Below are 15,766 nucleotides of genomic sequence, written 5' to 3'. Positions count from 1 at the left end.
GTATTCAAATCTTTGCTACTGGGCACTAACCCACTGAGCTATGTTACTGGTGTTCTAGCTTGAAATTTAAGGCAGTGTAGAAGTGCAAGTGACTTAATTATTTCTGGTAGCTGCATTTTCCTGTCGTCGTTTTTATACTGTGAGTCAGCAGTGTGGTAGCTAGCATTGTCACGGGCACTGTGTTGGACTTGGCCCTTCTGGCAAGTTCACCCCTAGAACTTTTTGCAGTATCCTAGCCATTTTCCTTTGTTGTACTAGTGGTTTTAGGCCTCTAGGCGCTTTCACACTGTGTCCCAGTGGAAAGCGCGTGCGCTTTGTGTATGGTTTAGTGAGACTGACCTGCCCTCCCATAGGAATGCATGGGGGATCTGAGTGACCGTGTTAAGTCCTGATGTGAGAGGAGTGCAGGGTCGAGTTTGGTATGTGCGAACTCGTGAGAGTGAATGCTGCGCAATGATGTGTGCAGCGTTACTGTGACTGGTATAGAAGTGCCACTTCTAGATGCTGGCATAAATGTGCAGTGACTGTCTGGCTTGTGATTGGCTGGTGTGTCTATCTCCAGGAGTCAGGATGGGTCTGCCCCGGTGCTGGGTGGAGAGATCTACATGTTGATGGCAGGGAGGAGTACACCTGGGACCTGAATAGGGCTGGGCTTTCCCCGCACAATGCTGGCTCCACCCCCTGTGGTGTGTCTAATGTCCCTGGCCTGTCCTGTGAATAGGGAGAGGGGCTGAGCAAAACAAAGTGCTCAGGAACCAGTTGCATCTGGTCTGCCCCTTCCCTGCACCTTTGGAAACAAAGGATTTGGTGTATAAAAGAGGGGCTGTGACCCCATTAAGATGTTCTTGCGTTCTGACTTGAATCTACCAAGGGCGTGCTGCTGCTGAGGCCCAGGGGAAGGCTTGCCTCCCTGGGCCCTGCCCAGCCCCTGGATGCCCTGGATACTGGAGAACTTTTTCTTTGCTGGGAGCTTGGTGCTCCATTTCTTTTTCCCCAAGGAACTTAACCCTAGCGCCTGGTGCGTGCTTTGCTGTATTCTTAAGAGCACCTGGCTCTTTCTGCGCACTGGGAGCGCACTACATGGATTCCCCTGGGGCGCTGAAGCTTCGCTGCCTCGGGGCCGCACATCGCTGCTGGGGGGAATCCCCAGCGTAGGGATTCCCCCATGGTGTGTAATAGTGGGTGCCCACCCCACATGGCCGCCTATTTTTATATTTTAATAAGCGGGTGCCCACCCCGCTGTACATGGTTATGACGGAGGGAGCCTACCCCTCATTGCTGCCGAGATCGCCGCTGCCGCCCGTGCCCGTCTTGTTGTGGGCGGGGCCGCCGGACGGAAGCGGAAGTGCCGGCGTACGTGTTGAAGCGGGGCTCCCATGCTCGAGGGAGAGCCCCGCGGTGATGGCCGGATCAAGGAAAAAGCCCCGGGTCCCTGGAGGGGGCCCGGGTGAAGAATCCCATGGGCCCAGGCGGGAGCCCACCCCGCGCTGGACCTCGAGGAGGAGTGGCGCCGCCGTCTGTTCCTGCGGAGGGGGCGCGAGGCACATTGCCAGTGCCTGCCCCCGCCGCCTCCAGAAGAGGAGTCCCCTGTGCTGGAGCCCGGTGAGTAAGGGCTGGGCAGGGGACAGGGCTGCACATTACTCACGCTCCACCGAGGGAGCAGGCTTGGTGTTCGGTGCGAGGCACCGAGTCAGAGCGGCCCATGTGTGCAGTGGGCCGCTCCAACGAGGAGCACCTGCATCTTTGAGCCTGCGTGGCTCCAAAATGGCAGTCCTTAGTGTTCTAGAGCCCCATGAGGCTCTAACGCGGAGCACAATGTTCGTTTCAGAGCCTACGTGGCTCCAACGATAGGCGCATATATTTTAGGTGGGTCCAGAGGGGCCCAGGCTTGTTCTGTATTAGCGCAGATGAATTTCAGGAGCCCCGTGTGGCTCCACAGTACTGGGGGACACGTTTTTAGAGCCTAGGTGGCTCCAACGTTTTGACAATATTCCCAGGGCCATGGAGAGCCCATGCCTCATCGTTGGCCTTCCCCAGCTGCGCAGCACTTAGTGCCAGCTGCAGCGTTTAGGCCCTGTACTTGTCCCCAGCTGCCCAGCAAGTAGTGGGCAGCTGCTACATTTAGGTTCTGGCGCAACCTGGACCCTAATGTGATTTAGGTGTTATGGCGATTTATATCCTAATGCGTGGGGTGTTAGGAAATGTACTGTGTGTAGTATGTTTTGCGCACCCTGTGTTCTATGCCTCTAGATATGATTTCTGCATAGGGGGTTGTTTTACCTGTTTAGGTTGATGTTAGGGAGATTATACTTCCCTGTGTGATGTACGCCCCTAGTGTAGTTATACTTAGGAGGTTAGGTCTATTGCGTTAGACTTATGAGAAATTGCGTAATATGTTTATGCCCCTGTGATGGATACAGGATAGGTTTTATACCTGATTCTCTTGTGATAATGCTGAAGTCATTATTGCACCAGTAGTTACTGGTTGTGCTCTACAGTGATAATTTGTGTTACAGTTAGTATATGTTCTACATGTACAATTGGTGATTTGTGCTGATTCTGACAGTGGTCCATGTGGCCCTGTCCCGTGTAAATAGTCCCTTGTAAAATTCTGCCCAGTGCCCGTTGGCGCAGTGTAAGTTATGTGATTATCATCTCATGTGTTTATTATAATACAAAGGCTATTTTTATACATAACCTTGTGTGGAGTTCTTTTGTGGTGGGCCTTGGGTGTTGTTGCTGGGTGCGCGCGCAAACGCTTTACACATTGCCTCCGGGATAAGCCTGACTGCTAGTGCCAAGCTACCAAGGGGGTGAGCAGGGGTTATCTTTGGCGTGTAACTCCCCAGCCCTGACTAGAGTGGTGGTTTCTGCCTGGCTTTGGCGCAAGCCTCAGCCAACCAGAAATCCCATTTCTAACATTGGTGATCAGGGGTGGGATTAGGACTTGCGTTTGCGCATTACCAGAGCGACAGCTGGCTGCACTACAAAACTCTGCATTTAGATAGTCACATGGAAAGGGATTATTGTTCTAAGTTTGTTTTTAAGTGTCATTTCTGTGGAAATGTGTTTCTGGATTCACCAGTAAGGGTGAGATCCAGTGGTGGCAGCAGATGTGTGTCCAGTGCATGTATTCCCATTCCCAGTTCCCGGGGTAATGGTACCGGTGTCACGTGGTGGTCAGGTTGAGAAATCAGGGGCGGTAGAAAGTGTCTTACCAGTCTTGGGAGGGGTGGGGATGAATGTGTAATGCGCTGGATGAATGTGAACGTCCCATTCCCAGTTCCCGGAGTAATAGTACCTGTGTCACGTGGTGGTCAGGTTGAGAAATCAGGGGCGGTAGAAACTGTCTTACTAGTCTGGGGGGTGTGTGTGTGGATGAATGGTGTGAGTTCTCTGAGATAAGGAGCTTGCTGAATACTTTGGTGCGAGTTCTCTGAAATAAGGAGCTTGCTGGTTGATTGGGTGTGAGTTCTCTGGGATAGGGAGCTTGCATTGGGGAGTGATTCCAAAAGGAGTGGCTGAGGTGTCTTCCAGCCCAGCGTGGTGGAAGAGGTTCAGAGTAGGCCAGCTAGGTCTCGGTGTAGGGGCTCACGTCCTGTCTCTGCGGAGAAGGAGTGGGTGGGACTGCGTGTCTCCAGGTGCCCGAAACCCAGTCTCAGGGCCTGGATGGTTTCTTTAGGTAACATCAGGTTGGGGGCTTAGGCTGTACCAATAGGTCATTTGAGGAGGATCTCCCAGAGTCTAGAGGACGTGGAGCGTCTGTAATCAGAGCTCCAGTAGTTCTGGTGTCTGGCAGTACCGCTCCAGTTGGGAGGGTGCGGAAGTCCAGAGGGAGGGGTGAGAGGGGGAGGGATTCCCCAGTGGGAGCCAGTAGGTCAGGGACCAGCCGGGAGGGCTGAGTCGCCACTGAGTGACCGTGGTGTCGCCACTTCTGTCCTGGGGGGTCTGCACGCACTGTCAGATGGACAGGCGGTAGTGAGATCAGCGCCACGCAGACTGTCACACGACCCATTAGTTATGTGTCACCCTCGTTAAGTCCTGGTTCGCCAGGCATCTGACCAAAGGGTACGTCCCTCGGTTGGGAAGCCAGTAGTCGGTGTTTCCGGATCTGGACATAAGGGCAGCTGTAGTCCTGAGGGCAGGTGGGGCTCATCTTAAGTGAAGAGACCCTGCTCTACAGTGGAAGGGGGTGCAGAGGGAGGGAGTCCTCGCCTCTGACCCCGGTGGATCCCAGGTGGTAGACCAGTTGATGGAGAGAGGTCCTGAACTGGTGGGAGAGTTGTGTTCTGGAGGGTGCTTCCCTGGGAGGGTGCGGAACCCCAGAAGTAGAGGTAGGGTGGGGCATTCTTGCCCGTGAACTCTGGTCAGCCTGAGGGTGCAGACCCTAGGTTGAAGGATCAGTGGTAGTTTGGAACTACACTGAGAGGGAGAGTGGAGAATGGCTTGTATGCCAGGGGTTACTACCCCTCACTCTGGGTTTGGCAAGGACCAGTGGTATCTGGGTGGCCTAGGGCCTGGTCCTGGCCGTGGACAACTGGGTAGTACCGGTGGGGTAGCCTAGTTGGGCCTGAGTATTTATTTCAGTTGTTTTTTCAGATGGAACCACGTTGATTCAGAATGGCGTAGAACCGGAGGGTGTCCCTGCAGTACGGGCCTGCGTCCGTGTTCTATCGCCCCAAGCAGGGAAGACCATCACGGTGGTGATTGGTCTGCCCTGCGTTTTGGCTGGAAGGGGCTTGTGTTGGACTTGGCCCTTCTGGCAAGTTCACCCCTAGAACTTTTTGCAGTATCCTAGCCTTTTTCCTGTGTTGTACTAGTGGTTTTAGGCCTCTAGGCGCTTTCACACTGTGTCCCAGTGGAAAGCGCGTGCGCTCTGTGTATGGTTTAGTGAGACTGACCTGCCCTCCCATAGGAATGCATGGGGGATCTGAGTGACCGTGTTAAGTCCTGATGTGAGAGGAGTGCAGGGTCGAGTTTGGTATGTGCGAACTCGTGAGAGTGAATGCTGCGCAATGATGTGTGCAGCGTTACTGTGACTAGTATAGAAGTGCCACTTCTAGATTCTGGCATAAATGTGCAGTGACTGTCTGGCTTGTGATTGGCTGGTGTGTCTATCTCCAGGAGTCAGGATGGGTCTGCCCCGGTGCTGGGTGGAGAGATCTACATGTTGATGGCAGGGAGGAGTACACCTGGGACCTGAATAGGGCTGGGCTTTCCCCACACAATGCTGGCTCCACCCCCTGTGGTGCGTCTAATGTCCCTGGCCTGTCCTGTGAATAGGGAGAGGGGCTGAGCAAAACAAAGTTCTCAGGAACCAGTTGCATCTGGTCCGCCCCTTCCCTGCACCTTTGGAAACAAAGGATTTGGTGTATAAAAGAGGGGCTGTGACCCCATGAAGATGTTCTTGCGTTCTGACTTGAATCTACCAGGGGCATGCTGCTGCTGGGGCCCAGGGGAAGGCTTGCCTCCCTGGGCCCTGCCCAGCCCCTGGATGCCCTGGATACTGGAGGACTTTTTCTTTGTTGGGAGCTTGGTGCTCCATTTCTTTTTCCCCAAGGAACTTAACCCTAGCGCCTGGTGCGTGCTTTGCTATATTCTTAAGAGCACCTGGATCTTTCTGCGCACTGGGAGAGCACTACATGGATTCCCCTGGGGCGCTGAAGCTTCGCTGACCCGGGGCCGCACATCGCTGCTGGGTGAATCCCCAGCGTAGGGATTCCCCCATGGTGCCTTTAATTGTGGATGCCCACCCCACATGGCCGCCTATTTTTATATTTTAATAAGCGGGTGCCCACCCCGCTGTACATGGTTATGACGGAGGGAGCCTACCCCTCATTGCTGCCGAGATCGCCGCTGCCGCCCGTGCCCGTCTTGTTGTGGGCGTGGCCGCCGGACGGAAGCGGATGTGCCGGCGTACGTGTTGACGCGGGGCTCCCATGCTCGAGGGAGAGCCCCGCGGTGATAGCCGGATCAAGGAAAAAGGCCCGGGTCCCTGGAGGGGGCCCGGGTGAAGAATCCCATGGGCCCAGGCGGGAGCCCACCCCGGGCTGGACCTCGAGGAGGAGTGGCGCCGCCGTCTGTTCCCGCGGAGGCGGCGCGAGGCACATTGCCGGTGCCTGCCCCCGCCGCCTCCAGAAGAGGAGTCCCCTGCGCCGGAGCCCAGTGAGTAAGGGCTGAGCAGGGGACAGGGCTGCACATCACTCACGCTCCACCGAGGGAGCAGGCTTGGTGTTCGGTGCGAGGCACCGAGTCAGAGAGGCCCGTGTGTGCAGTGGGCCGCTCCAACGAGGAGCACCTGCATCTTTGAGCCTGCGTGGCTCCAAAATGGCAGTTCTTAGTGTTCAAGAGCCCCATGAGGCTCTAACGCGGAGCACAATGTTCGTTTCAGAGCCTACGTGGCTCCAACGATAGGCGCATATATTTTAGGTGGGCCCAGAGGGGCCCAGGCTTGTTCTGTATTAGCGCAAATGAATTTCAGGAGCCCCGTGTGGCTCCACAGTACTGGGGGACACGTTTTTAGAGCCTAGGTGGCTCCAACATTTTGACATTATTCCCAGGGCCATGGAGAGCCCATGCCTCATCGTTGGCCTTCCCCAGCTGCGCAGCACTTAGTGCCAGCTGCAGCGTTTAGGCCCTGTGCGTGTCCCCAGCTGCCCAGCAAGTAGTGGGCAGCTGCTACGTTTAGGTTCTGGCGCAACCTGGACCCTAATGTGATTTAGGTGTTATGGCGATTTATATCCTAATGCGTGGGGTGTTAGGAAATGTACTGTGTGTAGTATGTTTTGCGCACCCTGTGTTCTATGCCTCTAGATATGATTTCTGCATAGGGGGTTGTTTTACCTGTTTAGGTTGATGTTAGGGAGATTATACTTCCCTGTGTGATGTACGCCCCTAGTGTAGTTATACTTAGGAGGTTAGGTCTATTGCGTTAGACTTATGAGAAATTGCGTAATATGTTTATGCCCCTGTGATGGATACAGGATAGGTTTTATACCTGATTCTCTTGTGATAATGCTGAAGTCATTATTGCGCCAGTAGTTACTGGTTGTGCTCTACAGTGATAATTTGTGTTACAGTTAGTATATGTTCTACATGTGCAATTGGTGATTTGTGCTGATTCTGACAGTGGTCCATGTGGCCCTGTCCCGTGTAAATAGTCCCTTGTAAAATTCTGCCCAGTGCCCGTTGGCACAGTGTAAGTTATGTGATTATCATCTCATGCGTTTATTATAATACAAAGGCTATTTTTATACATAACCTTGTGAGGAGTTTCTTTTGTGGTGGGCCTTGGGTGTTGTTGCTGTGTGCGCGCGCAAACGCTTTACACATTGCCTCCGGGATAAGCCTGACTGCTGGTGCCAAGCTACCAAGGGGGTGAGCAGGGGTTATCTTTGGCGTGTAACTCCCCAGCCCTGACTAGAGTGGTGGTTTCTGCCTGGTTTGACGCAAGCCCTAGCCAACCAGAAATCCCATTTCTAACACACTCTTATGTGAGAATCTGCTTGGAATGTAATTTATTTTCAAAATAGACAGAGGAGAAGACTCTGCTTGAAAAAGCATGTTTAATGGAAGTGATTCCTCTTGAATTGAGAGGAACAGGCTGGTGTTGTGGATTGAACTTTATGCGGCACTACAGAGGGATAGAGAGTCATTCTTGTCATGGGAATGTTATTGGAAGGGATATTATTAATGTATTATAACAACATACCTGTGTCTTGTACGGGATCAGCAGGCTTGCAGCACGTGTGAGTATTTGTGCTTTTAGTATGTCCCTGTGAGAGGCACCTGTTTAAGACATGGCGTCTCACTGGCCAGAGCGTGGGGGTGTGCAAAGCATATTATAAAGGTTGATAGTACAACTTGTCACGAGTGAAACTGAGATCTCTTTTATTCAATTGCTACACTTGGTGCATTTCTTCCTTCTTCCTCCTTTTGTTCCTTATTTTTTATTCCTGCTCCTTTCATCCCTTCTTTAATTTTTCTTTCTTATCCTCAACCCTTGCTTCTGCTATTCTTTCTCCTTCCTTTCTTCTTTCTAGTCATCCATCACAAATTGTTTGCTACCTTTTTCCCTCTATCCCTTCATTTCTTCCTTTCACATTTTTTTTCCTTTCATCTATTACTCATTTATTTCCGTACTCCAGACCAGCACTCCCCTTCCTGCCTACATTTGTTGCTGCCTTCTTTAATGCATTTCTTCCTTCATCCCTTCATTTCTTTTAAACAGCACAGTACAAGCACAGTCTCTTTAAGCTTCAAAGCAGCCTCAAGTCCTCAAATGACCTTTCCTAAAGATGCATTTTGATCTTTACACAGATTCTGTAATTCAAGTTCACTTTTAAGTTGTTATGGGCTTCCCATATTTTATATTATGTTATATTGATTTGTATAGGGCACTTATCACCCAAGAGGATATCCGGGTGCTTGGGCAGTTGTATAGGTGTGAGGTACTTGAGGTGCTTATGCGATGAGCCAGGTCTTCAGCTTCTTGCGGAACTCAAAAAGTGAGGAGGAGGCTCTGATGTGTTGAAAATTGTGAATGTGGGTAGACCCAATAATGGAAGTGGGTGGAGACACTGAAGGAAGTGGGTGGAGCTGGGGAAGTGAGTGTGGACACCTAGAGAAATGTGAGCACCTGCACTTAATATTTTACAAATTAAGCACTGGAGCAGATAGCCCTAGAAAGGGAGTCCCTAGAGCTTCATAGAGCTAGAAAAAAGATGGGACTAGAGTCCCATGGTGGCAGCAACTTCCCTATTGTTAGGGAGAGATCCCATGACCATAGAAACCTAAGCAAGATTGTCTCTCCCTACCAGAGTGAGGATGACATCCACAAAAGGATTACGGCACTGGAAAGGGCATGTAAAGTACGGAGGGTCCCCCAGGAGCAGTGGGCAGCAATCTTGTGGCTCTAATTTGCAGACAAAAGTAGAGATAAGCTCCTCACTGTAAGAAAAGAGGATGCTGATGATTACCAAAGCTTCAAGAGTGCACTGATTGATGGGTTTGGCCTAACCACTGAACACTATAGGTTAAAGTTCAGGGATACCTAAAAGGCACAGAATCAGGACTGGGTGGACTTTGTAGATTGTGCTACTAAGGCTCTGGAGGGCTGGTTGCCTGGCAGCAAGGTGTGTGATTTCAAAGGATTGTACAACTTAATTATGAGGGAGCAGATCCTTAATAATTGTCAAAATCAGCTGTTGTATCAGTACCTGGTAGACTCTGATCTGACCTCTCCCCAAGAATTGGGAAAGAAGGCAGACAAATTGGTCAGAACCAGGGTGAGGCAGAAGTTTCAGAACCAAGGTGGTGGCCCAAAGAAGCAAGATTCAAAGAACTCTGACAAGGGTGGAGAAAAAGGGTAAAGACCAGAAGTCTTCTCAAGGTCACCAAAAATCTGCATCTGGGGGGACGTCCCAATCTAACAAAGGTAAAGGCCAAAATAAACCATGGTGTAAAATCTGTAAACAGAAAACCCATTGGACTAGTGACTGTACAAAATCCAAAGACTCAACTCCAGCCACCATTGCCCCTAAGGCAACTGTTCCCCCCCAGTGTAGCTACAATTGGTGGTACTCAGAATAAGGGTGTATTAGGGTTAACCCTGGGTTCTGGGATTGCCTCTGACCTAGTCAGAGTTCCAACTCAGGCTGTCCTGATCTGTGATGGAGGCATGGATATGTCCTCCTTTGTGAGTCTCAGCAACTTGGGCAAATACAGACAGCAACCTTTGATTAATGGAAAAGAGGCTTTGGTATTCAGGGACACAGGAGCAAGTGTCACAATGGTGACAAAAGATCTTGTGGATCCTGGGCAGATTATATTTGGTGAAATGTACCAAGTGACCAAAGCTAGCACTGTCAGGACAGACCATTCCTTGACAGTTATTAATTTCTCCTGGGGAGGGGTAACTAGCCTCAAAAAGGTTGTGGTAAGTGCAGACCTCCCTGTTGAATGCTTGCTTGGCAATGATCTAGAAACTTCAGCTTGGGCTGAGGTGGAGCTCAGGACACATGCAGAAATGCTAGGGAACCCTGCACATGTGTTTGCTGTGACCAGGTCACAGGCCAAAAAGTCTAACACTGAACAGGCCCTGGATTCTGGAACAATAGACCAGGTGCCTCCAAAGAGGAGGAGCAGTAGGGTAAAGGCAGTGCCTTCCCCCCTGACTCAGAATACAGATAAGCCTCCTGAGGGAGATGATCTTGGACCTGAAGAAGGAGCTATCCTAGAGGAGCTTGAGCCTGACCAGGTTGAGTTCTTGGGGACAGAGGGCCCTTCCAGGGCACATCTGAGCCAGGAGCAGCAAACATGTCCCTCTCTTGAACCCCTCAGAAAGCAAGCTGCTTATGAGGCTGCTGGGAATGCTAGTGACACTTATAAAATGTATTGGGATGATGGACTCCTATATTCAGAGAATAGAGACCTCAAGCCTGGTGCTTCCAGGATGTTGGTAATACCTTTAAAGTTTAGGGGCTTCCTATTGACACTAGCCCATGATTTTCCCCTAGCAGGACACTTGGGCCAAAACAAGACTTGGGACAGAATTGTTCCTCATTTTCATTGGCCCCACATGTCTGAAGACACCAAGGAGTTTTGTCGCACCTTTATAATCTGTCAAGTCAGTGGGAAGGCAGATGGAACCACAAAGGCCAACCTGATACCACTACCTGTGGTGGGGGTTCCCTTTGAGAGGGTTGGGATTGACATAGTCGGTCCCATTGATCCTCAATCAGCATCTGGGCACAGATTTATCCTGGTGGTGGTGGACCATGCCACTAGGTACCCAGAAGCCATTCCACTTAGGACCACTCCAGCACCTGTGGTGGCAAGGGCCCTCTTGGGTATAATCTCAAGACTGAGTTTTCCTAAGGAGGTAGTATCTGACAGGGGTGCAAACTTCATGTCTAGTTACTTGACTGCAACGTGGAAGGAGTGTAGAGTGAATTATAAATTCACCACACCCTATCACCCACAATGCAATGGTTTGGTTGAAAGGTTCAACAAAACCTTAAAGGGCATGATCAAAGGTCTCCCATAAATGCTTAGGAGCAAATGGGACATCCTTTTGCCCTGCCATTTGTTTGCCTAGAGGGAGGTGCCTCAAAAAGGGGGTTGGTTACAGCCCTTTTGAACTTTTGTTTTGCCTTCCTGTTAGGGTCCTTTGTGTCTAGTGAAAGAGGGATGGGAGTCACCACTCAAACCCCCTAAACAGGACATAGTGGACTATGTACTTGGTCTCTGCTCCAGGATGGCAGAGTACATGAAAAAGGCAATTAAAAACCTTGAGGCTAGACAGAAATTGCAAAAGGCATGGCATGACCAAAAGGCTGTGCTGACTGTTTACCAGCCAGGGCAGAAAGTGTGGGCGTAAGAGCCTGTGGCCCCAGCAGCCCTCCAAGACAAGTGGAGTGACCCCCATACAATTGTTGAACAGAAGATAGAGGTTACCTATTTGGTAGACCTTGGAACTCCCAGGAGTCCCCATAGGGGACTCCATGTCAACAGACTAAAACCATATGTTGACAGGGCAGACATGGGCTTGCTCATGGTTACTGATGAGGGACAGGAGGAAGAGAGTTTCCCACTCCCTGATCTGCTCTCTCAGAACCCTGATGATGGCTCACTAGATGGTATAGTCTTGGCAGGCAGCCTCACTGTCCAGCAGCAAACTGACTGCAGAAAAGTTCTCAGCCAGTTCAGACATATGTTTTCATGTGCACTGCTCCCATTCTGCAAAGTCCTGATTACTCCAAAATGTTAATTGTGCAAACAGATGTATCTGAGCTGGGGGTAGGGGCTGTACTGTCACAGTTGAATGATGAAGGTCAGGATCAGTAGCTTTTATAAGCAGAAGGCTGACCCCCATAGAGAAACGTTGGTCAGCCATTGAGAGGGAGGCCTTTGCTGTGGTTTGGACTCTGAAGAATTTGAGGCCATAATTGTTTGGTACTCACTTCATTGTTCAGACAGACCATGACCATAAGCCCCTCTTATGACTAAAACAGATGAAGGGTGAAAACCCCAAACTTTTAAGGTGGTCCATTTCCCTACAGGGGATGGACTATACAGTGGAACATAGACCTGGGAGTAACCATGCCAATGCAGATGGACTCTCCCGATATTTCCACTTAGAACATGAAGACTCAACTGGTCAAGATTAGTTTAATGTCCCTGCGTTTGGGGGGGAGGTTGTGTAGGAGAGTAGGATCTGCTTCTTGTGGTTACCCCCACGTTTTGCTTATGTAACACTGTTTTTCGACTTTAGTCTGATTGGGGCCCTGCTATTCAGGACCCCAGCCTAGCTGCTTCCTCTCTAAATGGATTCCCAGTACTTTAGGTACACTACAGATTGGATTCTGAGGTGCCCTTATAAGTCCCTAGTATATGGTATACTATGTACTCAGGGCATAGGTACCACAGAGGCCTACCAGGGGCTGTAGCATACATTTTGCCAGCCCTAGGAAGCCCTCCAAAATGACACCACAGGTCTGCTACTGCAGCCTGGGTAAGGTGGTGTATGCACCCCTTACAGAGATATAGGTACACTATATCTCACCTATCACTGCACATAGAAACCATCAGTCACCCCTATGGCAGGCCTTATCAATCCTGAATGCCGGGTGCTTGGTTTTGTGTGAGAGGTTGCCCATGCATGAGCAGAGCCCCTCTGCAGCCTTCGGAATCTTTTCTCCTGGGTTGTCTCTAATGCATCCTGACCATATACTCTTGAGTGCAATATAACCAAACGGTAAATGCTAACTTTTGACTGGCTGCACGGAAACATGTTGTGTTTGGTGTCAAACACATTGGAATCATACCCCCACACCACTAACTGGTGTGATAGTGTGATCCCACCCTTCTAGAGGGAGAGACATGACAGTACTTGTATACCCGATACCAGCTTAAAAGAGCCCTGGCTTCACAAATTGGATGCTGCAGCCACAGACATGAGTCTGGCCTCCTGCTGCTGACCGAAACTCTGGCAGGGGAGGCCTGGACAATAGGTGTCCTGTCACAGGGAGGTGCTACCAACTCCCAGACAGTCTTTAGTGTATTGGGTCTGGGTGGGTGCACTCTGAGAGTTCTTTGAAGTCCTGCACTGGGGGCACATTTGGTGTCTCTGTGCATAGTCCAGCTGAAACTGGTTCTGGGGCTACCAGCCTCTGCTCTGGCATGAAACTGGACAAAGAAAATGGGTGTAGCCACCCCTCTTTCCAAACCCTGCCATAGGTGGGTCCCCTGAGTTAGTCCAACCCCTTCCTTGGGTATAAAGAAGAAACCTCTGTAACCAGAACTTTAGATATCCCTGGACAAAACTCTGAAACTGAATCCTGGAACTTCGACGATCTGCACGATGCCAGATGACTGAAGAATCTACCTTGGAGTAAAGGAGTTACTCCCCTGCTTGGCAGGCACCAATGAAGCATCTGACTGGTGTGCATCTCTGAAGCTCCTGCCGGACTCTGAAGCAATTGCATCACAGGAGGTGGATTTCCAGACTTCCCCGAAGCAGACCTGAGTCTCCAGCAAAGCTGAGACCAGTAGCTGTCGTGGGTAACGTGGAAGCGGACCTCATGGTCACAGCTCACATTTGCAAGTGCATCAGTTTCTCGATGTCCTTTGAGGCCGTGCATTGGGTTACTTGTAGCCCAGACCCGGAGCACCTTTTCCACTGATGATTGGCTCACACTCCACGAGTGTTCCGTGAGCACGCCCTTTGTGTGTTCGCTCAAGGCTCCTTCGCTATCACTGGAGGTCAACTGGTGGGTCCCTGTGAAGGCAATTCTTACCTTAATTGGGCTTCCCTGGTTGCTACAGAAGTTCCCTGACTCTCCATCACTTGGGGAGTCCCCAGGACCTTGCTTGTCTGCACCGTAGCATTTCTTCTCTTTCTGCATGGGTTGCTGTTGCCAAGGCTTCTAGTGTCCAATCTGGGCACTGACACTGCAGCACTTGACATCCTTTGTGCGGCAGCTCGAATCCAGCTCATGGTCATCCTCGGCACATCCTGGTCCTCATGGCTGAAAAGTCAAGCTTCCCCCCTTCTCACCTGAAGCACCCGACATCGGTGGGCATTCGTCTATCGTGCCCCTGGTCACTGGCAAGTGACCCAGACTCTGTTCCCTCTGCTTTCAGGTTGTGCACATCTTCGATCCAGGCTTGGATCTCTTCAGACACTTCCCGGCATCAGCACATTTCAGTATCCTGCCATTGAAAACGACTACGCGACATGACACCATTTGACACCTATGCACCCGGCCTCCCTGGGTGAGGTAACACGAGTACTCTGGTGCTCCTGTGAGTGTTGGCCCTAGAACCATCTAAACTCAAAAGGGTTTGTTCCTAGTCCTTCTCTAAGTGTCCTTAATCTTTAAAAATCTAACCGCGACTTTCCCCATAGAAACTAACGGGAGCTCGCAGCTGTGTTCTCACACTGCACACAGCCCCCGTGGGTTCCCTGCGTCACTACCTTGGGTGGTTCCTTGGGGTTGCAGCGATTCTACAGGCTCTAGGCCTTGTGTCTAGTCAAGTTGTGGTTCTTGTACCACTTTCTTAGTATATGGTTTGGTCCGCCCTTAGGGCCTAACGTGTATTGTGCTAATTTACTGTAATATTTGAAGTGTAACTTATGTGTTCTTGCCTCTAGCCTCATAAAGAGACTAGTAGGGTGTGTTTAGTAATAAATACATATATTTTATATATATACCTGGTGTGGTCTCCTTTCATTTAGCCACTCAAGAGATTATAGACTGGTAAAACAAGCTGCTTTACATTCCTTCAAGACTTAGCCTGAAGGCTGCTCTCCATAGCTACCACTAGGATAGCTTTCAATAAAGGTTGTCTTTAACCTATCATCAATAAGGGGTTGATTGGACTGGTGCAAGGTGCCCACTAGAACTAGTGGACAGCATGTACCAGTCCTACGTCTCACATGAGCCAACTAATACATCCTTGTGAAGTATTGTGAGTGAACTGATAGATCCCATTGATATATTGTGAGAGAACTTGTACATCTTTATGAAGTATTGTGAGTGAACTGATAAATCTCTGAGAAGTATTGTGAGTGAACGAATGAATCCCTGTGAAGTATGTGAAGTATGTGAGTGAACTAATACATCCCTCTTAAGTATTGTGAGTGAAATGATACATTCTAGTGAAGTATTGTGAGTGAGCTGATAAATCCCTGCGAAATATTGCAACTGAACTTTTAAATCCCTGTGCATAGGTGTCTTTTGGTGTCGGGTCGCGTCGTCGATTTCAATGGAAGCTGGCGAAGAAGTGCTGCTGCCGTGAAGAGGAGAAGTGTTTGAAGAGATCCAAGCCTGTATCTAGGATGTAAGGAACCTGAAAGCAGAGAGGACAGAGTCTGGTCACTTGCCAGTGACCGAGGGCAGGATGGACGAATGCACACAGATGTTGGGTGCTTCAGGTGAGTTGACGGGTGTCTTGACTCTTCATCCACGAGGTCCAGGAGGCATTGACGAAGTCCACGAGTCGGATTTGAGCTGTCCCACAAAGTCTGTCGAGTGCTGCAGTGTCGGCGACCAGATTGGAACCAACAAGCCTTGGCAACGGCAAGTCTCGTGGAAAGAGAAGAAGGACGTCGGTGCAGACCAGCAAGGTCTGAGGGACTCACCCAGCGAGGGTAAGTCGGGGCACATCTGGAGCAACCAGGAAAGCCCAAGCAGAAGAGGAGTTGCCTTCGTGGGGACCCACTAGCCAACGGGCTAGCGATCGCAAAGGAGACTCAAGCGGT

The sequence above is a fragment of the Triturus cristatus genome, chromosome 2_1, assembly GCF_964204655.1.
Source record: "Triturus cristatus chromosome 2_1, aTriCri1.1, whole genome shotgun sequence".
Lineage (NCBI taxonomy): Eukaryota > Metazoa > Chordata > Amphibia > Caudata > Salamandridae > Triturus > Triturus cristatus.
Note: the sequence above shows the minus strand (reverse complement) of the source record.